Genomic DNA, 27,913 nt, shown 5'->3' on the forward strand with positions numbered 1-27,913 from the left:
ACACGTTTAGAAAAGTCAGGGTATTATAGATGTGTGTTTTATTCAACAAAGTTGTTCATTTGTGAGAAATAAAAGCTGTTGAAATGACCATGTTAACTGTTTTTCTAAATGGATTTTCACTAAATGGACTATTGTTTGTTTTTGTTATTTAGCACAGTATTAATCGGTTAATGAGCAGCAATAAATAACACTTTAAAATATAATTAGTTTTTCATCTGATTTTCTAAACAAGTAATGTTTTGAAATTATTGAATGTGTAATAATCGTGATAACAGTGATTATTCAATGCAATCTCACTGAATAATTCGTAACTTTTTGATTTAGTGGCTAATTCGTATGAATTCGTGCAATCTAATTTGTACAATTTAGTACGATTTCCTCATCACCCAATGACGGTTGGGGATTAGGGGTGGGGTTGGGTGCCACGCCTCCTTTTTAAAATTGTACATTTTTGTATGACTAAACGACTGAATTAGCCACTAAACTGACAAAACGTAAAATACTTACCTTTTCTCGAAAGAACAGGCTAAATTAATACTTTATAATCGTTGTATCCCCAGCCTAGGTAGTTTTAATGTTAAGACCCCGCGGAAACCCTGATCATTAATATCATGTGTAATCTGCTCATTAGGATGATCTAAACTGAGAATGCATCATAAGCATGTTCTATGTGTTTACATTCACCCTGAAGACACAAAACACACACACACACACACACACACACGCCCTAACTCTTATCTGTAAGCATGAGCTCATTCACTGCATCCATGAAAATGCAATACGACACGGAGATGAGTCAGGATCAAATATAACAGCACTGACTCCATATCCCATAATGCACAGGTGTGAGGGAGCGCACGAGTTTAATCAGTCACAGCGAATGAGCCACCTGCTGCTCCATCTATAATGTGTGCCCATCTGTTGGCATCTGGTACCAGCAGTGCGACTGCAGGGGTCACGCTTACCTTGACTGTAAATCACTATTATATTGACATGCATGGTCAAATACAAAGCATGATACAACACAAGATCTGGTACATTTTAGAAAAACAAATGTGAGGTATTTTGTAGGCTTTTACTAAATGAAATGTACAAAAATACATAACAAAAAAAGAGTGGTTTAACTTGACAAATTATAACAATAATATACTTTCTCAAAATATGCAATATGACAGAATTATTATTTGTGTTTTATTAAAATAAAAAATAAGGCATCACAATGCATAGTCAATTCTTCTCGATTATGTGATTTATGACTTAATACCAATGTAATTAAAAAATGGCGATAATTAAATAAAAATTACAGAATTTGGGTTAAATTCTTGATTTATTTGATAAATTACTGTTAAATTTGTAGTTCATTTAATGGCTTAACTATTAACAGGAAGTGGAAGTCAATGGTAACCAGTCATTCTAGTTGTGACATACCTATAAGTAAAGAAATAAAATAAATAAATTAATTAAATTGTTGTTTATGCATTAGGGATGTGACGAGACGAGACGTTTATACTATTGTTTAAAAATCTTTAATTCTGAAATATATGAATGAAAATGGTATTTTATTAAACTGAAAAATGAATAAATTAATAAAAAATAAATAAAATAAAAACTATAAAACTAGATAAGTTTTTAAATCAACCTTTTTTCAATGCAGGTCCCACTTCTTCCTCTGATAAATTTTTGAAGGCCCACCTGTCTGTCTCTCAAAAATTCGTATGAAATGCTCATTTAAACCTTTATTTATTAAAACATATTATATTATTGTATATTAAATTATATTATTATATTATTAAAACATTTTGACATCAACTGTGTAAATATATGTATATGTATGTAATACATTTGTTGTGCCTTCTAATATTTTCTATCAGCATTTTATATAAAAAAATAATTTTATTTTAAATTAAATTATATATAAAACTAAAACCATATTATATATAATTATATTTTTAAAATATAATTATACTGTTTTACAGCGTTACTTCTAGATATAGACACGAGCGCGTGTCTGCTGAGTTTTTTCCACCTTGTCTATCATGGATCAGCTGGTATTTGAATGATATTGTATGGTATTTTATAATACAAACTCAGAGCTACTGAATGCGAGCAAAGTAAGGACTGATAGGAGAGAGCTGTCTTAATGGAGTTTGATACCGCACACGACTGACAGCACAAACATGTTTGGTGATGATGTGACGAGTCTCAGGAGTTCAGTGTGTGTGTGTGTTTAATAGCTGTGAACCTACACTAGTCTCACGGTTCAGTTACGATTATCATGCCATCGACTCGGTTCAGTTTGATATCTCTGTGCATCACGATGCATTCCATACAGTTTTATATTTTCATCACCGCAGAATTCTTGTATTAAAATGTATGAATATATTTATATATTATTTGTAATACAATTTTGTCATTTAATACAAACAGTCAGATATCTAAACTGTACCTTTAAACAACACGAGCATTTAGCAAATAATATAAACAAATATAAATATCCAGCTCAATTTCTGATCCTTGTCTAGTTCTCTCGCACTCTCTCTCTGTGTGTGTCCCACGCAGATCTCTAATACGAACAAGACAATTTGACAATTTTATTATGCACGGTAATACCGGGGTAAAATAGCGAGGAGGTTTGACGGTATAAAAATTTGGATACCGCCCAAGCCTACTCACACTCCACCACAACTCATGAAACAACTTTTCACCTTAACATCGCAATTTAATCTCACAAGATCTCATCATACGGGATCTCGTTACACCACTATTAGGCATGCTATGTTTTGTAATTAAGCCTTTGTTGGATGAGGCATTGTATATTTTTAATTGATATACTTTTATTTAGTTATTTTAAAGTCTTAAAAGTTTAAATGTCTTGTAATAACACTCAAATAGCATCAGTTATTTAAGCTATTAACTAAAAATATGAAGCAAAACTTATAAATGTAGATGTCAATGTCACCTGCATTGTTGACAAATCAAATCACAGTCATGGGTATTACTTACCAGAGTTGTCAACTTTACAAAATGACAGTAACGGGAAAAACCTCAATCCAGGAGTTTAGCCTCTTACAACTGTGAAAGAAATCCCAAAGGATCTTTCCTTCAAGTGAAGGCTCATGCACAGAGGACATACGAGGAGAAATAATAGATCAGCTGTCTCGCTCTCTGCTAGATTTGTCACTCGAGTTTGAAAAGAAACCAAAAGGTCAGGAAAGAAGAAGCAAGAAAACTGAAATTCACACGTCAGAAAATGCAGAATGAGCCGCAGAGCCGACAGTATACTGTAGGTGGGATATGGAGAAACAGTCACGCAGAGCAACATGACAGCACTCCCACTGCGCTAGAGATAATGTGATTGATGGCCAATCAAGCCTGTAGGTCTGATGGAGCGACTGCTTTAAAAAGGCCATCAATGATGATAGCCCACATCCCACGGGCAGCATTCTGGGTATCTAGTTTTGACCTTCAGTAGGACAGAGATATGCCACCACTCATGACACTTCTCAACCCTACTGGAACTTGGAGGTTACATAGAGTTTAGAATTTATTGCAATATCAGTTTCAATTAGAAATGCACCGCATATCCAGCCACAGGAAATTGTACTTTTTGGTTTTTGGTCAAAAAAAAAAAAGGCCCACCAAATAGGGGTGTCAAATTTAATTGTTTCTTGGGTGCACCGCGATGCAGATGCCGACAATTCGGTATCAGTTCAGTAATAATCATAACCGGTTATTATGTACTAACGTCATTTATCTCCTATGCGCTCTGTCGCAAGGAAGCCGAGCGCCGTTATTTACAACACTCCAGGAGGCAACGCAGAAACTGTGCACAATTTCACTGCGCGTTTGTTTTCTGGACAGCTTTTCCCTGACACTTACAGTAGAAGCCCCTATTTCTCTGCAATTGGAGAAAGTGAACTCCATTCCTTTCTTTCGTTCTAAAGCTGCGTCCCAAATCCATTGCCATTTTGTACAATAAATAGTGTAGGTAGTACATTCACACTGAAAACTCTAAAAATAATAAGTGTACTCATTTAAGATGCACTCATTCAGCCGCTAAAATGAAGTGTGTAATGATGGACACTTCACGCACTCAACGACCGCGAGTTTGCTTACGCAGCGGAAGGGGCGGAGCTATCGGACACACATGTTGGATAACTTTATTTATTTTGGATGGTGAAAGCAAAATTCTCCTACGAGAGTGATTATAGCACCTCCCGATGGTGAATGTGGTAATACTCACGGCAGGTAATATTTGATAATTCGGTCGTTTATTTCACTTATTTGGCAACCGTCAAACGTCATCAGGGAAACGCCTTGAATTTCCGCTTAGTAAAAAAACATTAGTGTGCCATTTGGGACGACACTACATACATATACTATCCTGTTGAGTGTGTAAGTGCATAAGTACATAGTGCATGAGTGCATAGTGTATAGTGTGCCATTTGGGACGCAGCTTTACTTTCTTTCTTTCTTTCTGTCTCTCTCTCTCTCTCTCTCTCTCTCTCTCTCTCTCTCTCTCTGTGTCCCATTTCACCTGCTGGCGTGACTTTTCCTCCCCTCTCTTTTCCTCTCGTCTGTTACAACGATAATGGATATGGGTCTGCATTCCCGCGGCTGTACCTGTGCATTTTCGTGGGACCAGACCAGATTTCATAAATTTTCGAATAAAGCGCGGGAGTGGTCGGTAACGCTGGTGTAATTTTAACATGAGTGGGCGGATCGCTCCCAAGACAGCGTGTGTGTGTGAATGAAAGACATTGTGTTGCTGTGTGTCTATATGTGTGTCTGTGTGTTTATACAGACAGCTTGTTATAGCCTCCCCCCAAAATACAACACCGTGTATGGAAAGCATCATCAATGCACTGTGATGCACTGAGATATCGAATTGAACCGAATCGATGGCATGATAATCGTAACCGAACCCAACCTTGAAACCAGTGTAGGTTCACACCTCTACCACCAAAGCAAGAGCAGTGTAAAATACACAGTTGAGTAACCTGTGGATATTCTACTCATGTACACGTATATTTATCTATACATCTATCTATACACTACATTTATCTAGGCATGGGACGATAACCCTTTTCAAGGTACACTGCGGTTTGGAAAGTCAGAATTTTAATACCACCAAAAGTTTCTGAAATAACGTTCTGTGTAAGATTTTTTATTTACAATTTTTATCTCCAGCAGAAAAGATATCCACAATACCGTGATACCCTGAAACTATTTTTTATCCAAGGTTATCATACCGTCAGAATCTTATACAGGCCCATGCCGACATATATCTGTACAGTGCCGGCCTGTAGGGCTGAGGGGCCCTAGGCGAGATAAAAATAAAATTGTGCCAAAATGGTTAGCACTGTGGCCTCACAGCAAGAAGGTCACTGGTTTGAGTCCCAGCTGAGTCAGTTGGCATGTAATGTATTCTTTATTTAATGCCATGTCAGCAACCAAGGCTATTTTCATGGCAGAAATCTTAGCAATAAATCATATCATATCAATATCATATAATATTAATAAATATACAATTTAAAAATCAAAAAAGAAAAAAAACTAATTTAATAAGATTTTTTTGTGTTAATACATGATAATACGGAACCCCGGAAGGGACGTAGTGGGGGAGAAAAAAAATGGGTGGTTGAAAAAAAATAATGGGTGAAAGAAAAAAAATGGGTGGGAGGAAAATATATATTTCTAAGTTTTTTGCGTTCTCTCGCAAAGTTTTGCGTTCCCTCGCAAAGATGTTTTGCGTTATCTCGCAAAGATGTTTTGCGTTCCCTCGCAAAGATGTTTTGCGTTCCCTCGCAAAGTTTTGCGTTCCCTCGCAAAGATGTTTTGCGTTCTCTCGCAAAACTGTTTCTCCACAAACACTTCCTGTTCACTGCACTCACGTAAACCCTCCCGTTTTTGCCGAAATTCTCCCGTATTTTACCATTCTACCCACTTTCTTTACATTACTGTGCGTATGCTACCTATGAACCAGCGAATGCATGTATAAGCGCTGACTGACAGACGCGCTTCGTACAATAAACTGATCCCAGATCAGCGTCTGTACACGCCATTTACAGAGGAGCGGGTGTATGTTTAAACAGACAAATACACTGAATAATATGAAACATCTCCGTCCTGCATGTTTTATTTTAAACAGCTTATTTTCTCTTAAATGAGCACAAACAGTTTCTAAAGTAATGGACTGCTTTCATTATAGATCTGTGCATTCTTACAGAGACACCTCTGTTATCAAACTAAACAAAACATGAGATTCATTTGCTGCGCACTTGTTTGATAACAGAAGTGTCCCTTTAAATGGCGCGTACAGACGCTGATCTGGGATCAGTTTATTGTATGGAGCGCGTCTGTCAGTCAGCGCTTAAACATGCATTCACTGGTTCAGAGGTTGCAAAGTGAAAGGCGACAATCAGCGCACAGTAAAGAAAGTGGGATAGAATGGTAAAATATGGGAGAATTTCAGCAAAAACGGGAGGGTTTACGTGAGTGAAGTGAACAGGAAGTGTTTGTGGAGAAACAGTTTTGCGAGAGAACGCAAAACATCTTTGCGAGGGAACGCAAAACATCTTTGCGAGAGAACGCAAAAAACTTAGAAATATATATTTTCCTCCCACCCATTTTTTTTCTTTCACCCATTATTTTTTTTTCACCCACCCATTTTTTTTTCTCCTCCACTACGTCCCTTCCGGGGTTCCGTATGATAAAAATTCTAAAATCTTTTCTGGTTTCACTTTGTTAAAAATGTCCTTAAAAAAGTTCACGTCATAAAAAAAGTTTTCTGGAATCAGTAAAAGCAGGACAGTCCAGTAAAATGTGTTTTATAGTAAGTATTAAAACTATGTGTTATTCTCATATGCCCAATACGACATCTGGTAAAAACTACTTGATCAAATCGATTGTTAAAATGTCTTAAAAATCTGTGTGAAATTTCAGGTTGGATTTCATGTAATTTATTGTTTTCTAATTCATCCCATTCCTTTTGCCACTTGTTTAAAATGTAAGCGTTAATAAAAGGTTTCATCTCTGACGGAGGAATTTGGCATTTGTTCACTACTTGCTTTAAAGGGTCTTTAGCAGCTGCATCAGCTCGCTCATTGCCTGAAAGTCCGACATGTCCTGGAACCTAGCAGAAAATGATGTGATAAAACTGATTTTGTAGGTGGTGAACTTTAGTTAAAATATTATCAATCAAAGGATGATCATTCGCTGAAGATTCCATAACTTGGAGGCAAGATTTAGAGTCTGTAAAAATGATAGATTTCTTTTGTTGGGCATTTTCTATATACTCCAATGCTAAAAGTAAAGCACAGGCTTCAGCTGTGAAAATGGAGCATTCTTTAGGCAGACTGATTCCATAATGTTGACCAGTTACCATTACTGCTGCTACGCCATTTTCCACCTATGAGCCATCTGTAAAAATAGGTGAATGCTGAGAATATTGGCTTCTAATATCCAAATATTGTTGTCTGTAAACATTGGGATGAGTCACTCCTTTCTTCTGATGTCAGTTGGCATTTCTGTGTGGAGTTTGCATGTTCTCCCCGTGTTGGCGTGGGTTTCCCTTAAATCAAACACATGCACTTTAGGGGAATTTACAAAATTGGCTGTAGTGTGTGTGTGTGTGTGTGCGTTTGTGTGTGTGTGAATGTGTATGTTCCCTAGTACTGGATTGCGGCTGGAATGGCATTCGATGTGTAAAACATATGCTGGAGTAGTTGGTGGTTCACTCTACTGTGGTGACCCCTGACAAATAAAGGGACTAAGCCAAAGGAAAATTAGTAACTCTTTCCCAAAACTTAAGACATGTTTGCTGACATTGTGGTCTATACCTCCTCCCCAACTTCTCAACTATTACGTATTTGCCCTTGTATTGACTGTAGGTCATCACCAATGGGTTGTTGTTTTTTTCAGTCCCTGACATTTTTGAATTGCTGACAGGTCCAGATATTTAGCATGCTGAATATTTCATGCGCATCAGCAACACATCTGCAATTTCTCTTAAGGCGTCTTTGATGATTCACATGCATGAACTGGAACTGATTTCAGGCATGTTGACAATTTCACAAAACATGTTGGCAAGCAAACATCAGGGCGAAAAACCATGAGCATTAGTCGTGTGTTTAGCATGTTGGCGGGGTATGGGACATGTATGCGCATGACCTACATCTTCACAAAGTCATGCTTTTACTCAACAGTTTATTTTAACCCAATTTTTTGCATTTACAGGTTTTGAAAAGTCATTATGTAAATGAATGACTGATATTATTTAAATGTTATTCGTGACACATTTTTGTTGTACTTTAATACACACTCTATTCATACACTGACTGTACATAGCTTGAAAATACAGAAGTAATAGCACATCTCAAATCACATTGTTGAAATGAGTACTCCAGAGCTATGAGGTGGACTATTAATTTTTAAAATTGTGATTCGTGATGTTGATAGTAAACAAAGCAGGGCTCAAAATTAACTTTTTTACTTGGTAGCACCGGTGCTACCAACTTTAAATATTTAGGAGCACCAAAAAGAATTAAGGAGCACCAGAAAAAAATTTAGTAGCACCCACCAAAAATGAATGAGCACCATTGCAAACTGTATTTCAAGGGATTTATTGTATTGTAAAACAACATCAATTAGGACTAACAAAAATCAGAAAAAACTATCTAACTAATGCTGAGATTACTTAATATTTGTCCAATAAGTCCTAAATGTATGCCTAATAATTATAGAATATTAATGATGATGAAAATGACAATAATACTAACAATGAATTACATTTATCAATATGATGCTGCCTTGAATGTGCTTGAATTTAAGTTATCTGCTTTAAAAAGTCTGTTACTTTATGAATAATACATTGATGGTTTGCATTAAACATTGCAGTAAGAAATATTTATTTTGTACTATTGCTTTTATATGCAAGTCAATTTAGTAAATAATATTTCTGCTACAAAACAAACAAAAGACTATAAAAAAATCATTCAATTTACGGCTGAGAGCTCGGGATGTCTATTGGCCATCGGCGATGAACAATGGCAAGTCTATCGACCAAACCCTAAATGTGATATTTTGTTTTTCTACGATATATATAGCATGTAAGAGCCAGTTATGCATAATTCATTTGTGATAATAATTTAGTGAAGGTTAAAACATGATAAAAATTGATATTTAAATTTAATAAGAATTCATTGTGATTGTATTATCTAAAATGCATAATTTAGTAATTGATATAATTTAAAAACCTTTAGTTTGGTATTTTGGCTTCCGACAGTAATACGTCATGAGGTCTGTAGTTCATACGTTTTAGGCAGATTGCAGTTATGGATGTTGGAAGCAACACAGTTTTTTGACCGAGCTGATCGAGTCTATTGTAACTTTGTATTTTTGTTTGCATTTGTTCAGTAAACCTTTTTTAAAAGAAGATTCGGTCTTACTCGCGTTTTTGCAAATACTGGTTGTTGGAATTGAAGCTGCAAAAGGTGGTACATAAGGATTTGCACGAAAGGTGTGCCACTATATTAGTCAAAAAACTCGCTAAGAAGATGTCAATGGAATCTCCTTGGATTGCCTTATTGCACGGCTCGACGAACTGATCAACGAACTGATAATTCATTACAGCTTCCTCCAGGAAAAGGTATTGGAACGTACTTTTTATTTTTTGAGTATTGTGAGGAGGAGACGCATATGGATGAATGAGGAATTCCCACGTGCGGAGAAAAACGAAAGTGAAAGAATTAACCGCATGGTCAGTGAGAGCGCTGAATCCCTCCCTCTGTCAGAGAGCGCACGTAAGTGACAAAGTGGATTCAGTCAGTGTGGAATTGTGTGATTATAGAAAGGTTGTTGGCATTCAGTTCTTTATGAAAAGCAATTTGAAGAAAGTGCTTTAAACTTTGTGCACGCGACATAAGCATAAGCTCCGCAACAAATACGATGGCTGATGAAGAAGTTAATATATGCGAAGGCGAAGATGGGGTGGAGTCAGGAAGATCACGTAAACTGACAGAGAAGGGATTAGAGGAGAGATTGCGACGGCTCATAGCAAAAAGGAAACAAACTTTGCGAGCTCTAACAGACAAAATGAAGGAGATAGAGACAATGAAGAGAGATACTCAAAATGTACAAGAAGTGAAGGATGTGTTGGAAAGTGATTTTGAGCAGTATCTAAATGAGTTCATTACACTTAATAAAGAAGTTGGCAGTTTGTGGACTGAAGAAGAAAAAATGTTTGACCATGTTGATTGGTTTGAGCCAAAAATGGTGATGTTTAAAGACTTCATAAAAACAACTAAAACATGGGTTGCAGATATGCAAGAATCTATGGAGAAAGAAACTGAGCAGTCAGAAAATCATGATGGAATAAATGAGCATCAAGAGGCTGTTTTACCAAGTGACAGTATCTCCCAGATAGGGGTCAGCAGTGGTGCCAAAGCTCACTCATGTGGATCTCATGTAAGTCGTACATCAAGCACTTCATATTTATCATCTACACGTGCTAAACAGGAAGCAGAACATGCTGCTCTGCTGGAACGTGCATCAGCGATGAAGAAAAAGCGAGAGCTTGAATTTGAGGTGGCAAGGATTAAGCAGCAGTTTGAGATGGAAACAGCTAGAATTAAGGCTGAAAAAGAAGAATTAGAAATGGAGACTGCGCTAGCTGAAAGCCAAGCAAAATTAAAAGTGCTCAAAGAGTATGAGAGGTCTGAAGATGGTATGAATAGTTATGCATCAGTGCGTAAAATATCAAGTGAGAATGTGAAGAAGGAAAGAGTAAGCATTACGCTACCGACACAAGCTAATGTAAATGTTCATGTACCAGCACGAATGCAGCCCTCACAAATACCACAGCAGCCACAACCAGTCTCTCATCAAAGTCTTATAACTCAGAATAATAGAAGTGATGACATTTTGACAATCATGCAAAGGCAGAATGTAATTACTGAGCTACTAGTAAAGCAACAACAGCTTTCTCAGTTGCCAACAAAAGACATATCAGTGTTCAAAGGTGATGCACTCCAGTACAAATCCTTCATGAGGGCATTTGAACATGTAATTGAGCAGAAGACAGAAAATGATCAAGATAAATTATACTTCTTGGAGCAGTTTACAGACGGTGAGCCTCAAGAACTCGTTCGTAGTTGTGCTCACATGCCACCTAGCAAAGGTTATCACGAGGCTAAGAAGTTACTTCATAAGCATTATGGAGATGAACTTGTGACTGCCAATGCATACATAGAGAAGGCACTCAAATGGCCACAAGTGAGAACAGATGATGGGAAAGCATTAAATGCTTACGCAATGTTTTTGATTGGATGTCGTAACTCTATGGAGGATATTGAATTTTTAGAAGAAATGGATAATCCTACCAACATGAGGACAGTGATATCCAAACTGCCTTACAAACTTAAAGAAAGATGGCGTGTTGAAGCTTTCGAACTTAAAGAACGAAGAGCCAGAAGAGCAAGGTTTGCAGATTTGGTGAGTTTCATAGACCGCCAGGCCAAGATAGCTATAGATCCTCTGTTTGGTAACATCTCAGACAGCCGCCCAAACACAGCTGGAAAGCTGGGTCTAAGGGAAAAGCAGCCTGCAAGGAAAGAGATTCGAGGAAGCAGTTTTGCGATTAGTGTTGCTACTGAAAGTAAAGCACCTCAAGAAATACCTATCAAGCCTCCTAACATAATTAAACCAGCAAATGCCTTTGCTAAACCATGTTTGTACTGCCAGCAGTCTCACACTCTTGCTTCATGCAGTAAAATTAAATGTCAGCCACATGAAAAACGAGTGGAATTTCTGAGAGCAAAGGGCTTATGCTTTGGATGTTTGGTTCCAGGACACCTCAGTAAATTCTGCAAACGAAAGTTAGAGTGCAAAGAATGTGCATTAAAGCACCCTGACATTTTGCACAAGGTGAAGGAAGAAAGTTCTGTCCCATCAGAAAATAAAGATGGTGCTCAGCGTAAAGAAGTGTCAAGTATGGAAGTTCCCATCACACAAGAGTCATGTGGTCTTACCGGAGCCGGAGAAACTGAATGTGTGCTATCAATAGTACCCGTGAAAGTCAAATCAAAGAATAGTAATAAGCATATAGAAACATATGCTTTTCTGGACCCGGGAAGCACAGCATCATTCTGCACGGAAGACCTACAAAGGAAATTGAATGTTAAAGGGAAACCCACAAGAATACTTCTTAGCACTATGGGCAAAGATACATCAGGAGAACAAACGGTAATGAACAGTTTTGTGATATCAGACTTAGAAGTGTGCGGGCTCGAAGACACGATGTTCATTGAGCTACCCAAAGTGTTCACTCATAGCAGCATACCTGTGCATGCTGAGAATATACCCAAACAGTCAGATATTCGAGAGTGGTCTTACCTTCAGGAAGTCAGCTTACCAGAAATAGAAGCTGATGTAGGTCTGCTTATCGGAGTTAACTGTTCAAGAGCCATGGAGCCCTGGCGCATCATTAATAGTCAAGATGGAGGTCCTTATGCAGTGAAGACGGCTATAGGTTGGGTGGTGAATGGTCCTGTAAGGAAGGAACTGAAGGATTCAGAAAATGAACCATCTCATTTCTCTGTTAACAGAATTTCCTTGATCCGAGAAGCAACCAAGTCATCGCAATGGAAATATGTCGGAACAAATGAAAACCCTGCAGATCAAGCCAGCAGAGGCCTGAAGGCGAAAAGCTTAGCGCAAGGGGGAACATGGATAAGTGGACCAGACTTTCTGTTGCATGAAGAGGATTGGCCGGAACAACCTGTGAGAAGGAGTGAAAGCCTTGCCAATGACCCAGAGGTCAAAAATACAATTGTTGTTAACACAGTTAAAGTAGAAGAGAATGTAGAACCAATGAAACAGCTGATCAACTATTATTCGGATTGGAGTAAGCTTAAACGAGCAGTGGCTTGGATAGGAAAAGTAAAGAGTTATCTGTGGAAACAAAAAACAGAAAGAAAAGAGGCTTTAAAAAACAAGCAAGCTGTAAAAGACCCTGAAAAGCAAAGATCAAAATTAAAGCAACTTATGAAGAAACTAAAACCTGCTGAAGTAAAAGAATCACTTACCTTGGATGATCTGGACACTGCTGAATTAGAAATCATACAGTTCAGTCAAAGACAGCATTTTGGAGAGGAAATCAAGGTACTACAGGAGGGAAAGCAACTCACTCGCAGTAGTGCACTGTCTAAATTAGATCCAGTGATTTACGACGGCACGTTAAGGGTTGGTGGAAGACTGAACAAATCAGCTATGCCGGAAAAGGCTAAACATCCTGCGATTCTTTCTAAACACAGCAAAGTTGCAACTTTGATCTTGAGGGACATACATCAAAGAACAGGACATTGTGGACGTAACTATGTGTTGGCACAACTAAGATGCAGATATTGGATTCCACAAGCCAATTCTGCTATCAGAAAGATAATCAACACATGCACAGTATGCCGTAGGATGTCTGGAAAGGTTGGTGAGCAAAAGATGGCAAACCTACCTGAAGATCGGCTCCTCCCACACCAACCTCCTTTTACCAACACCGGTGTTGATTTCTTCGGTCCGTTTGAGGTTAAACGGGGCCGGGTTACCCTTAAAAGATATGGGGTAATGTTCACTTGTCTAACGCTCAGAGCTGTGCACATTGAAGTAGCTGACAGCCTCGACACGGACTCCTGCATCAACGCAATTCGCCGTTTTATATGTAGGAGAGGTCAAGTCACCATCATGAGATCTGACAATGGTACAAACTTTGTGGCAGCTGAAAGAGAATTAAGGGAAGCTATTCAACAGCTGGACAATTATAAGATCGAAAGAGCTTTGCAGCCCAAAGGAATAAAATGGATATTCAATAGCCCAGCTGCTTCTCACCAAGGCGGTGTTTGGGAAAGACAAATCCGGACGGCTCGAAGAATTCTTAATTCCCTGTTGAAGGAGCAAACAGTTAATGATGACTGTCTTCAGACGATAATGTGTGAAGTTGAAAGTATCATCAATGGCAGGCCTCTCACAAGTGTCTCAGATGATGCAAACGACGTTGAGCCTTTAACTCCCAATCACTTACTGCTTCTGAAATCTCAACCAATCATGCCCCCAGGCATCTTCTGCAAAAATGACACATATGCAAGAAGAAGATGGAAGCAAGTTCAGTATCTTGCCGATTTATTCTGGACTAGATGGACGCGAGAATATCTTCCACTTCTTCAGGAGCGTCAGAAATGGATGAAACCCAGCAGAAACTTCATGATTGGAGATGTGGTGCTATTGGTGGACAGTTCATCTCCCCGCAACTCTTGGGTAATGGGGAAAATAGTTGAAACACTGCCAGATTACACTGGAATGGTGCGGAGAGTGAAATTGAAGACCAGAACCAGCACTTTGGAAAGACCCGTAAATAAACTGTGCCTGTTGAAAGAGGCAACGTTGGACGAGTAACAAAGAAGGACAAGTTGATCTTTACACACATTTGAAATTTAAGTTGTTTGGCTCTTAATGTTTTTAGTTGTAATTGATTAGTCCTCCAGCCTAACAATTAGGGGCCGGGTAATGTAAGAGCCAGTTATGCATAATTCATTTGTGATAATAATTTAGTGAAGGTTAAAACATGATAAAAATTGATATTTAAATTTAATAAGAATTCATTGTGATTGTATTATCTAAAATGCATAATTTAGTAATTGATATAATTTAAAAACCTTTAGTTTGGTATTTTGGCTTCCGACAGTAATACGTCATGAGGTCTGTAGTTCATACGTTTTAGGCAGATTGCAGTTATGGATGTTGGAAGCAACACAGTTTTTTGACCGAGCTGATCGAGTCTATTGTAACTTTGTATTTTTGTTTGCATTTGTTCAGTAAACCTTTTTTAAAAGAAGATTCGGTCTTACTCGCGTTTTTGCAAATACTGGTTGTTGGAATTGAAGCTGCAAAAGGTGGTACATAAGGATTTGCACGAAAGGTGTGCCACTATATAGCAATATCAACACAACTTCCCCAGATGGCTTAAAATAGCTCTTTTTGGAAAGAAATCATTCATTTAGATTGTTTGGGGTGATTTTGTAAATGTAGAAATAATGTATAAAGAAATATAAAGACATTACAAGGAAATTAATTAGACTAGAGAAATAAAAAAGTCAAATAAACAGTGTTTTCTGAAGACTCAAACAGCATTCAGGTACAGGTATTGTAAAGTCTTCATCGTATTGTACTTTATCACTGTACTTTTTTGTGCCCAAATTCTTTAAACTCTTGAAATGCCTTTAAAACACATGCAAATGACAAAGTTTGACTCTGATATGGTCATACTTTGCAATGACTTCACAAATCTCAAATATTTCCAACTGTTGTGCTGATCAGCTACAGTATAAACCCAACTCAACATTGCATATCCCGTGATATGACTATTGCAGACACACATTGCGATATCGATGCTGAAACAATATATTGTGCAGCCTTACTAAAAGTAGACAACAAAAATAGACCACAAAATTGACAAAAACCTGTGGCAAAACCAATGAAAACTTGAGGCTAGATACAGAGATCAACTTAGATTAAATACAATTGCTTTTATATAAATACATTACAATACACTACAGTGCTCAGCTTACACCCCTTTTTCTCAGTGAATATAGGCAATGTATTTTGGTGCATTTAAACAAAACAAGATTGATTAAACAGATATATTTATTAAAATAATATTTTAGTCACCAAACATATTTAGAAACTAAAAGATAAAATAATTAAACTCAAGCAAAATGTTGCAAAAATAAATTACAACCTTCAAAATTTCAACTAAATTTTTCCTTTTTTTTTTTTTTTTTTTGCTTCTCTTGATTTTTCCTCTTTTTTTTAAAATTAGTATTTAATATTTTTCTATAGTGTATAAATGTGGGTGCACTAGTTTTGGACTGTTATCGCAAGTTATTTTCTTAGATAAGCTTCAGATTTGGCTTCAACACTGACTAGTCTAATGTAATATTATTATATTAATATTAATATCTAATGTAATATTAATATAATATTGTAGAGCTTCCTATTAAACATATGCATTTAAAAAAAGAGATGTGTACTTATATACGCTGAGCACTGTATATGCAACAAAATATTGCAATGCAAAACATCTTTAATTATTCAGATATTGCAATCATATTCATCAATACTGCAGCTCTTTGGTGATTTAAAGTGCTTCTTTTATCCTTTTTTTGTGAGTCACTTTGGATAAAATGTCTGTTATATTAATAAATGTAAAATGCATAATGTGTCAATCAAGTGATTTTTACCATTGACTGTAATAAGAAAGCATTAAGACAAGATTGTCCATGATGAACCCTGATATAAGACGTCTTATCATCACGTCATACCTACATTCAAAGCTTCTTCTGATATATTAAAACTAAGCTTTGAATGTCTGTTCACATACTTAAGTCATCATCACCCTAAAAATATGTGTTTTTGGTAATATAAATGTACTGTTAGGCTTTACCATTGACTACATTTTATTTTTACCATTAACTATAATGAGAAAGCATTAACATACGCCAACTAAAACCTCTCAAACGCGTTAATAAATGAGTTTAATTCACTGCTTCTCAATGTGTAGACAGCACATTACACAACAACAGTGCTTGACTACTTTAAAAATAGACAACAAGCTTGTACCTAGATAAGATCCAGTTTCCCTAACAAGCCACACTTGGTTATCCATTGATAGCATCATTTCCGATAAGTGGCTGGCAACATTGCTTTAAAGAGCCCCTATTATGCATTATAAAAGGTCATATTTTGGTTTCTGGGGTCTCCAATAACAGGCTGATGTGCATGCAAAAGGCCCAAAACACTTTCATTGTCCTAATATGCATTTATGTTTACCAACTTATCCCAGTGACTCTCATATGATTCGTTCAACGATTCATTTGTTCCCAAACCCCTCCTTAGCACAATGCTAATTCAATCACCGATTGGTCTGATGATCCAGTCTGTTGTGATTGGTTGACTAAATTCAGCATGAGACGGAGAGAAAAGCCCACCTTGGGTTATCAACATTGTTGAAGTAGTCAGAGTGCCGAATGTATGTGTGAGCCCAATTCAAGAGGAGTGCATTAAAGTAGTGTAGATAAACACTAACATATTGCTCTATTCTTAACTATGACACACATTTAGTATTAATCCACACAGCGGCAAAAGCTGAACTATTTTGAAACTTGACTGCTGCACGTGTAGAAACAGCTGATAATGGCCATAGCAGAGGAACGCAAGCTCATAAACGGAATTAAATCCGTAAACAAATCAGCACACATGGCAATACTAAACATGATATGAAAATATAAAGAGTTAATCAGAATCAGAATCAGTACAAGCGGTTACAAGTAACAAAACAGTTATTGCAAGCTAGAGAAAACAAGGAGGCAACCATTTTAATTGCACTTACCTTGCAAATTTAATTTCTATTTCTTAAAACTTCATTTTCCCTTTACAGTTCTTTATTTTTGTTAGCAAAATATATTTTTATTTCTCAAAAATTAATTTTTGCTTAGCGATTTTTGGAGATTTGCACGCATTTTTTTTGCTCAATACTTTATTTTTTGTTTGCAAAGCTTTCTTTTATTTTGCAAGCATATATGGCCCTAGGTTGACTCCATAGTCATGGTTAAAGACGATTCATTCGAACCACGAGTGGACTCTTTCATAGATAAATCAATAGTTTTAAACACTGTGCAGTTTCAGATTTTAGCCGTAGCTGGATATTTCACTTGACTTGACACACTGCATAGCAGCTCATTTTCAAAAGCCCATAATAGGGGCTCTTTAAAAGTGAATGCACACTCAGGACTACATTTAAAAAAATTATTATAAATAAATAATAAGAGAATATTATAAGTTATTTCATGATAACTCAGTAGCCATTTTTTTCTCCTTTATACATCAGATGTTTGGAGTCAGTAGTAGTTTGTCCACATATATATATATATATATATATATATATATATATATATATATATATATATATATATATATATATACACACACACACACACACACACACACATATATATATATCTCGTTTTCTGTTCATTTGTTCTCATTTCTTACTTTTGGACTGTACTCATGTTCCTGCATTTGGATATTCATGCTTTTTCTAATAAACTATGCTCGCATTTGGATGCTTGCCTCTTCTTGTCTCTGCTCCAGTGGAGATTTTAAAATTTTCATTGTTTTAAATTATAGATTTACATTTTTAGTTTCCATTATTTTAGCACTTCAAATTTTCATGAAAATACTGTAAGGCTCGGGTGGCCAGCTAGTTAAAATAATATAAGTGCAAGTCTTTCTTAATATAGCTGTAATGCTGTAGGATCAGAAGCTGACATTGCAAACACAACAAAAGAAGATTGCATATAAATAACTAATGCATATTTCCAATACGCATTCAGCACCTTATAACTTGTATATTTAGAACAAATCGGATACAAGTCATCATCCAGAGTCTAATTGCATCTCTGTTTAATGTTTGTCGTATTTTCTCATATTTATTTTGTGTTGTCACTTTAGGTACACTGGAAGCTTCTGTAGCCAAAACAAATTCCTTGGCAATAAAACCGATTCTGATTCTGATGCCTTTTCTATCTCAATATCACTTGATGATGTCGATTTAAACTCTACTTTCCCAAAACTAGTACATTCAAGAAGATTCAATATGAAAATTGAGTAATTCATTGAGTGCCTGATCAACTTCTACATCCTCACACAGATTATCTCCCTGAATGTGACACTCTGAAAATCCTGAATCTGGAATTGTGATGATAAGGTGGGACGATGTTTCCCACAACTCCCTCCTAAAAAAAAAAAAGAAGTCATTTATGCTAATCCTGCTCATTCTGACTCCTACATTCGCTCTGCATGTCATGCTTGATTCCAGAGCTGCTGTGGGACTCACTTCAGCATATTCAGCCATATGACTGAGACACGGTCTGCAGTGCTGTAGTACATCCATTGTGTCATATTGCATACTACAAAACATGTGATTTAACACATTGAGAGAGCATGTGCTCATTGTCTGTTTAATAATTAAAAAAAATGTGCACAAATTAATGGAAACTTCATGCTACTGTAGATACAGATCAACTAACTAAGATCAAATATAAATGCACTAAATACAATAGACAATATTCACTAAAATATTGCAATGAAAAAACAACTAATCAAATTATTAATGTATTGCATTCATATTCAAGCCATCTGTATTGCTGCTCTCAAGTGATTTGAAGTGCTTTTACCGTCCATATTTGTAAGGAATGCGTCTGTTTAATTAATAAATGTAAATGTAAAATGCATAATTTGCTAATTAAGTGATTTTATCATTGACTATAATGAGAAAGCATGAACATACGTCAGCCAACCCTCTCAAACGCTTTAATTAATGAGTTTAATTCACTGCTTCAGTGTGTAGACAGCATATGTACATTACATAACCTCACACAACAACACATGAACAGATTCACCACATTATTACCAAGTCTGAACGGGATAACTGAATAAAAACCGCGCTTTATACGGACGAATCCATTTGGTAAATCCAACATTTCACTAAAAAACAATTCTCCACCGCTTCAATCCAATCCTTTTACGTTTTAAATAAGTTAGGAACACCAAATTAGTTTATTCTGATGGGAAAACGTACTATTATAGAGGATTGAGTAACCGCGTCACAACCCAGTTTTACCTCAGAAATCCAGTTAGATCTCCTCAAACGCTTCTTACCTGTGGCGCCGTGGATAAACGGGCATTTCTCAGAAATATCAGGACGAGTTGAGCACACGAGTCCACGGAGACATCGATCTTCTCTTAACATCCGAATAAAAGTGGTTAAAAGCAGCGTTGTTCTCCGGTTATTGGAGCAAAGCGTCCGCGAAGCTGCTCGACACCAAATGAACCCCACGCGGAGCGCGCGCACTGACTGGGGAAGATTTGCGCGCCAAACGCGCGCGCTTTCCGGTTTCTATATATTCGGTTAACCGGAGATCCGCGCTTTAGTTTGACGACCATGCTTGCTATCTGTCGGTTATTCCATTCAAGCTAACCAGTGGTCCGTTAACGCCACAATGACAGGTAACCGTGGTAAATCTACTCTCTGTGACTTTAATCAAATTGGGATTTTTTCTCCTGAATGTTTTCATCATCTGAATGAATTCAAATGCCATCGAGGTTTACAGAAATTAAACTAAATCATTTGTTTAGACGCTAGTTTAATCAAACTATTATTTAGGCATTCGTGTAGCATAAACAGCAGATATTGTCAGCAACACAAGTCTCAGGTCCTATTCTAGCATCAACAACTAGCTATGGTTTATTATTGATGAAGTTTGTTTGTTTATTTTTTACCTTATTGTATAATCAGGATAATACCATTCTTAAATAGAGCAAACCCATGGTCTATTTGTGGTTACACTGGCAATGAATGAATATTCTAGTCTCTCCTGAATGTTTTCATCATCTGATTGTCTTCAAAACCCATCAAGGTTGACACGAATTAACTAGATCATTAGTTTAGCCATCAGTTAAGTTAGTTTTGAATTTAATTCAGCTAGACGTGTCTTTTTTAATCCAACTATATATATATATATATATATATATATATATATATATATATATATATATATATATATATATATATATATACAGCATGAACAGCAGATCATATTGTTAGCAACACAAGTCTTGAGCATCACAAAACTAGCAATGGTTTATTATAGTTGAAGTGTACCTGGTTTTTTGTTTGTTTGTTTTTTGCCTTACTGTATAATCATGATAATAGCATCCTTAAGAAGAGCAAACCAATGGACTGTTTGTGGTTACTATGGTTTAACCACACTTACATTTTGTTCTCATTTTATTTTATTTGTTGTAAAACCATGGTGCGTTTTCATAATGGCTGGCAATGAATTAATATTGTTCTAGTCTCTCCTGAATGTTTTCATCATCTGAATGTCTTCAAAATCCATCAATGTTGACAGGAACTAAACTAGATCATTAGTTTAGCTGTCATAATCAGTTTTTAACTTTAACTATGTCTTTTTTTTTTTTTTTTTTTTTTGAGGTGAGTCCTATTCTAGCATCACACAAACTCGCAATGGTTTATTATTGTTGAAGTTTGTCTGTTCCTTTGTTTTTTACCTTATTGTATCAGGATAATACAATTCTTAAAAAGAGCAAACCCATGGTCTATTTGTGGCTATATAGTTTAACTGCACTTACATTTTGTCCTCGTTTTATTTTATTTGTTGTAAAACCACGTTGCGTTTTCATAATGGCTGGTAATGAATTAATATTGTTCTAGTCTCTCCTGAATGTTTTCATCATCTGAACGTCTTCAAAACCCATCAATGTTGACAGGAATTAAACTAGATCATTAGTTTAGCTGTCATAATCAGTTTTTAACTTTAACTATGTCTTTTTTTTAGGTGAGTACTATTGCTAGCATCACAAAAAATGGTCTATTATTGTAAAAGGTCTAGTTTTTATGCCTAATTGACCACAATTTGTATAATCAAAATAACAGCATCCCGAAATAGATGCTATAAACCATGGTATACTTGTGCTTACTCTAGTTTAAAGAGCCCATATTATACATGAAATAGGGTCATATCCTGGTTGTAAGGGTCTCCAACAACAGTCTAATATGCATGCAAGGTCAAAAAACACTTTCATGGTCTTATAATCTGCATTTATTTTTACCTAATTATCCCAGCGACTCCTGTATGAATCGTCCAGTGATTCATTTGTTCCCAAACCCCTCCTTAGCGCGAAGCTAATCTGCTCTGATTGGACCGATGACAGTCTGTCGCGATTGGTCGACTGCCTTCAGTCAGAGAGGGAAATGGCCAATAGCTAATCAGCAATTTAAAAAGTAATCACAGTTCATACACGCTCGATAGTGTAGACGTGGAGTTTAGCTGCCACACTATGGCGAGTGGATAGTGCCACGGATAACCGAACGAAGGAGACAGTCGTGTACTCGCCATACCACACACACACAAAAACACACACACACCTCCGGATGACAACGCTCCCGCTTCCGCCCGCACCCGCCAGGTTTTAGCCTGAGAACCCGCTCCGTTTTCTGCCCGCCGCCAAAAAATCACCCAGTATACAGTCCAGACAGCCAAGCTGTCAGTATAAACACACACACACACACACACAGCACAAAGCTCGTTCGTTCGTTCGCTCTCTCTCTCTCTCTCTCTCTCGCTCTCTCTCATACGCGCGCGTGCGCACTAACACACACACAAGCACCACGCAGACTCTCTCTTTCTAATTCGCATAGCAATATCCGTGATATTGCTAGACAGCCCGCTCCCGTCCCAAATTAAACCCGTTACCGACCGCTCCCGCGATTAATTCGGAAATTTATTCCCGCGGCTGTCCCCGTGCCAGATTTCTGCGGCGCGGGAATAAATTTCCGAATAAATCGCGGGAGCAGAACTCTAGCACGGAGCTCCATAAACAAACAGCACGCGTCGCGTTTTTAACGTGACTTTGCACGCGATAAGATAAAATATCCAGTTAACCTGATACAGTACACGCGGTTACAAGTAACAAATCACAACTAAATACATTTGCAAGCTAGAGTAAACGAGGCAACAACTTTAACCGCACGTACTTACACTTGAGAAATGTAGGAAGAAACCCATCCTGACGTCCATCAGTTACTCTTTACTGATCCTTCCTTTAACAAACTCAGATGAAGTATTCTTTGTAGCATGTAGCTTCCAGTAGTTTCCAACTGCTTGGTTATAATGCTGATGTTTCATCTTTGGGTAGAGACTCAATATATCCATCTGCAGTGTGACTTCAATCGACCGGCATGTTTGTGTGCGTGTGTTTGTGGGTGTGTGTGTGTGTGTGTCTGGGTTTCTGCGTCAGAGGGCGGGGCCTCAGGTTTGAAATCTCCCGGGTTTGCGCGTGCACGTGAATAACTTGGTTTCGTTCGTACGTCATGGCGAAACACCTAATGAGTCGGTATCAAGGCGACTCGTTTGAAGCACTATGATTCGACTCTTTTATAGATGAATCAACCGTTTTAAACACTGTATTCTTACAGATTTAAGCCTTAGCTGGATACTTCACTTCACTTAGAGCTGTGTTACACACTACATGGAGGGGAATTTTCAAAAACCCATAATATGGGCTCTTTAACTACATTTAGTTCTCGTTTTTCTTTTATTTGTTGTAAAACCATGGTGCATTTTCATAATGGCTGGCAATTAATAAGTGAATAATAAGTGAATATTATTCTAGTCTGTCCTGATTTCATCATCTGAATGAGTTCAAAACCCATCAAGGTTTTGACTAGATCATTAGTTTAGTAGTCAAAATAAGTTTAGACATGTTGTCTTTTTTAATCAAACTATATTTATATTTTTGTGTTCTTGTAGCTTAAACAGTAGATGTTAGAAACTCTGAAGTCTCCTATTCATAGCATCACTAAAACTAGCAATAGTTTTCATTACTGTAAAAGTGTACCAGGGTTTTATGTTTTGCCATATTGACCACAATTTGTACAACCAAAGTAATAGCATCCGTATTCTATTGTTAATCTACATAACATGCTTTAGTTGCCATTTTGTTTTATTTGTTGTAAAACAATGGTTCATTTTCATAAGGGCTGACAATAAATGTACTGTAAAATATACAGTATATAGTCAGTTTGAAAACTTTGGATAAACGTATCCAAAGCATCATCACTTGTATTTGCTGTTGTGTGCACAAAATAGTAATGTCCTTCCATTTTATTTTATTGAAAATCTGTAGACTTGTGCTATCTTCATAGAAATAACATAGTCTCATATTTTTAAGAATATTGTGAGATATGAACTAGTGTGGGTTTTCTTTGGGTGTTCCAGTTTTCCCCACAGTCCAAACACAGGTCAATTGGATGATCTAAACTGGCCGTAGTGCTTAAGTGTGTGTATGTAAAGGAGTTCCCAGTACTGGGTTACAGCTAAAAGGGCATCCGCTGCATAAAACATATGCTGGAATAGTTGGCGGTTCATTCCACTGTGGCGGAACCCTGATAAATAACAGATTAAACCCAAGGAAAATTAATGAATGAAGGAATGTTTTTCAGGAACAAGCCTGGAGTATTTACTTGGATTCCTTTATATATATATATATATATATATATATATATATATATATATATATATATATATATATATATATATATATATATATATATATATATATATATATATATATATATATATATATATATTATTATATTTTTTTTTTTACTTTAATGCAAATCAAGCAAGTGAAAAGTATAGACACACAGTGCTTGAGTGGATTATTATGCTCTCTCTCTCTTTCTCCCACACATACGCCCACACATCGTTAATCAAACTCTAACCCTAATTAATTAAACGAGATTCAGCAGAAATTGAAACTTGTTCTCATTCCCATTCATCCACATTTCCTTTGCGATGTCTGATTACTTCTTCATATTGTCCGCGAGCCTTCAAGCCTGTGTAATTTAAGCTGTTCTGCCATTAAATGCTGATAAATTATGGCGTATTGTCACCACTGCTGCCTTGAGAATGAAGTGTTTGTTGGTGTTTTGTTGTTACTCAAGGTTAATCAAGTGACAATAATTCTGTCGTTTTGTGTGCAACACTTAATATAAGCTGTGGAAATTACAGAAAGGATCATTTAAACAAAAGCAATAAATAGATGAGCAAAAAAATGCATTGGAATTAATTTCCTCCACTTACACACATTTAAGCAGATAATCCTTTCCAAAGCGGGTGTTTTGCACGCTGTTTGCATTTCTAACACCCATTTTGTCACAAATATAGGCCCAATCCCAGTTCTTCCCCTTAGCCCTTCGCCTTACCCCTCCTCCTGGTTTTGTGTGTTCACCTGAAGGGGTAGGCCAATTAGCATAGGGCTAAGGGGAAGGGCTAGATTCCCCTGTAACCATAGACTTTTTAAGACCACACCAGAACTCAAGGGATACGAAACCTTCCCAGAATACACCATCTACAACAGCAGCATGGCTGCACACTGAAGTAAAGAGCTGCACATATTAGTATATTCTGTCATTATTAAGAATTTTTACTACAAATAAGCACATATTTTAGCTACGCAGTGGCGCAGTAGGTAGTGCTGTCGCCTCAGAGCAAGAATAATGATTAAAAAAAATAATAATAATAATTATATATATATATATATATATATATATATATATATATATATATATATATAATTTAGTAATTTTTTTTGTCGATTAATTTTGTGGCTAAAATGTATCGTTCAGGTTTTAAAAGTATAGATTTAGCACCGGTATCGAAAAAAAAAAAAAACGATACCCAACCCTAGTGATGACATCTGATGACCTGCGCTGGTGCTGTAGTGCTGTCCCGATTCTTAGGGGTAAATTTTGAATATTTACATTTTTTGTTAGAAATGCATGGATTTTGAAATGTAAAATATCAATTGAATCAAAGGCGGTTCATTCCACTGTGGCAACACCTGATAAAGAGACTAAGCCAATGGAAAATGAATGAATGAGTTGAATTTTTAAAAATATGTGAACGATTAAATTTAAACGGCAATTGTAAGAAAAGTATGAGGTGAAAGGAAAAAAACTCACAATTGTGATAAAAATTGTGAGATATAAACTATAGCAATTTAGAGGAAAGGTATAAATTGTGAAATATAGACTATAACAATAGTAAAGAAAGGTATAAATTGTTAAATATAGGGGCGTCACGGTGGCGCAGTGGGGAACACGATCGCCTCATAGCAAGAAGGTCTCTAGTTCAAGCCCCAGCTAGGTCAGTAAGCATTTCTGTGTGGAGTTTGCATGTTCTCTCCATGTATGCGTGGGTTTCCTCCAGGTGCTCCGGTTTCCCCCACAGTCTAAACACGTGGTATAGGTGAATTGGGTAAGCTAAATTGTTAATAATTGGATGTTTTCCAGTGATGGGTTGCAACTGGAAGGGCATCTGCTGCGTTAAACAAATGCTGGATAAGTTGTCGGTTCATTCCGCTGTGGTGACCCCTGATCAATAAAGCGACTAAGCCGAACAGAAAATGAATGAATGCTACAAAGACTAGCAATTGTGTGGCACGGTGGTTACGATTGTGGCCTCACTGTAACCGTACGTTCACACCGAAAGCGGCGAGAGCGTCCAAGGTCGCTCTGGCAGCCCTGGCGACAACGCTGTCTGCCTTCAGCTCCAGCGGCGAGAGCGTCAAAGCTCACTACATTGATCTCATATTTAAAGGAGCCGTTGCAGCATATCAGTTACATTCCTGCATAAAACATGTTTCTAGCGTGAAAATGTTGCGCACTTCTTATCAAATTCATTAAACAATAGAAGATCAAGTTGCGTGTGGTGTGGCTTTGCTCTATTTATCCAATATGTGTCCATATGTCTGAAATATCCTGAAGCAGCAGTACTGTTTTGTACAGTCACCTTGTGTGAGATTCCCCCTTTTTTAAGATAAATATAACATTAATGCACATCAGTAACTTATTTAATGCATGTTCCTGTAAGAAAACATTGTAAATAAGTGGAAATCTGGCAACCGCAATCATCAAACCCTTGGGAACAACTGTGGTCGGAAACAAAGTTCACAGGTCTCTGAACTCCTATCAAGCGGTGGACGTCTTCATTCTCATCGGTTGCCGTCGAACTGCGTCATAGCTCATTACCATAAAGTTGATGTGATTTCAACTCTCCTCGACGCCCACGCCGGTGAAGACGCGCCACGCTGCTCCTCGCCGCTTATCGCCACCCGCTCTTATTGAAAATGAATGACTTCCGGCTACTTTGACGCTCTTGCCGCTTTCGGTGTGAACGTACGGTAAGGTCGCTATTTGTATGTTCTCCCCGTGTTGGCGTGGGTTTCCTCTGGGTGCTCTGGTTTCCCCCACAATCCAAACACATGCACTATAGGGGAATTGATGAACTAAATTAGCGTAGTGTAAGAGTATGCCAGTGTGTATGGGTGTTTCCCAGTACTGGGTTGCAGCTGTAAAGGCATCTGCTATGTAAAACATGTGCTGGAATTGTGGTTCATTCTGCTGTGGGACCTCTGAAATAGAGAGTGTCGAAGGAAAATTAATTAATGTAAAAACATTGCATGGTGTAGTTTATTTTTCCTTTTTTACTGCATTTGTATACTCTTGTGTGCAGTTCATTCCTTGTGGAATTGAATATCAATATTTTTCAAGGTATTGCATTGATGTTGGGAACTCCAGCACGGTGACAACACCACAGTGCAGGATTTAACGCATTTTTCAGCCTTGTTTCACACGCTGGTTGAAAATGAAGATTTCTTTGTCACAGATAAAGACATCACATGCGATCCAGTCCCACGCACTAATCCGGCCTGTATCCCCCCCACTCGTCCTTCTATCCCCAGGCACAAGGCATCTCTATGCATTAAACATCAAAGACACTTGAGATCTCCGCTCAGATGCTGCTAAGGGGAAATTTTGGGGGAGAAAAGCAGAAAATGAAGCATCTAACCTCTATCTGCCATCTGCCTCTGTTTTATGAATTCCACATCATAACAACAGCAGCAGCAGTGATCTGAAAACATGATCGTCTCTAAATCCTGCAAAACTTATCACAAATAGAGTGTATTTATCCAGCACAAAATAATAATAATGGTGAAATCTGCAGCTGCTGACTGACTTTATATACAGATAATGGGCTAAATTAATCACCCTGATGTGGAATTATAATTATTTTTATGTCATTATAATTATTATGTTTATTTTTTGACACATTAATGAAAATAATAGTTTTAATAATCAGTTTCTAGTAACCATTCTGTAAACAAATTACTGTAAAATTTACAAAAACATACTGGCAATTTTGGTTGCCAGTAAGACAGT

General features: G+C 37.1%; 1 protein-coding gene across 1 annotated transcript in view; it reads right to left on the reverse strand.

Moving 5' to 3' along the window:
• LOC562831 (gamma-aminobutyric acid receptor subunit pi) overlaps positions 1-19,984 on the reverse strand; it is a 118,526-nt gene extending 98,542 nt beyond the window's left edge. The window contains exon 1 of the mRNA XM_009307613.5: positions 19,765-19,984. The gene's annotated coding sequence lies outside the window, so the exon portion shown is untranslated. The remainder of the gene's footprint in view (positions 1-19,764) is intronic.
• Between the last annotated feature and the right edge of the window lie 7,929 nt (positions 19,985-27,913).

The sequence above is a fragment of the Danio rerio genome, chromosome 13, assembly GCF_049306965.1.
Source record: "Danio rerio strain Tuebingen ecotype United States chromosome 13, GRCz12tu, whole genome shotgun sequence".
Taxonomy (NCBI): Eukaryota; Metazoa; Chordata; class Actinopteri; order Cypriniformes; family Danionidae; genus Danio; species Danio rerio.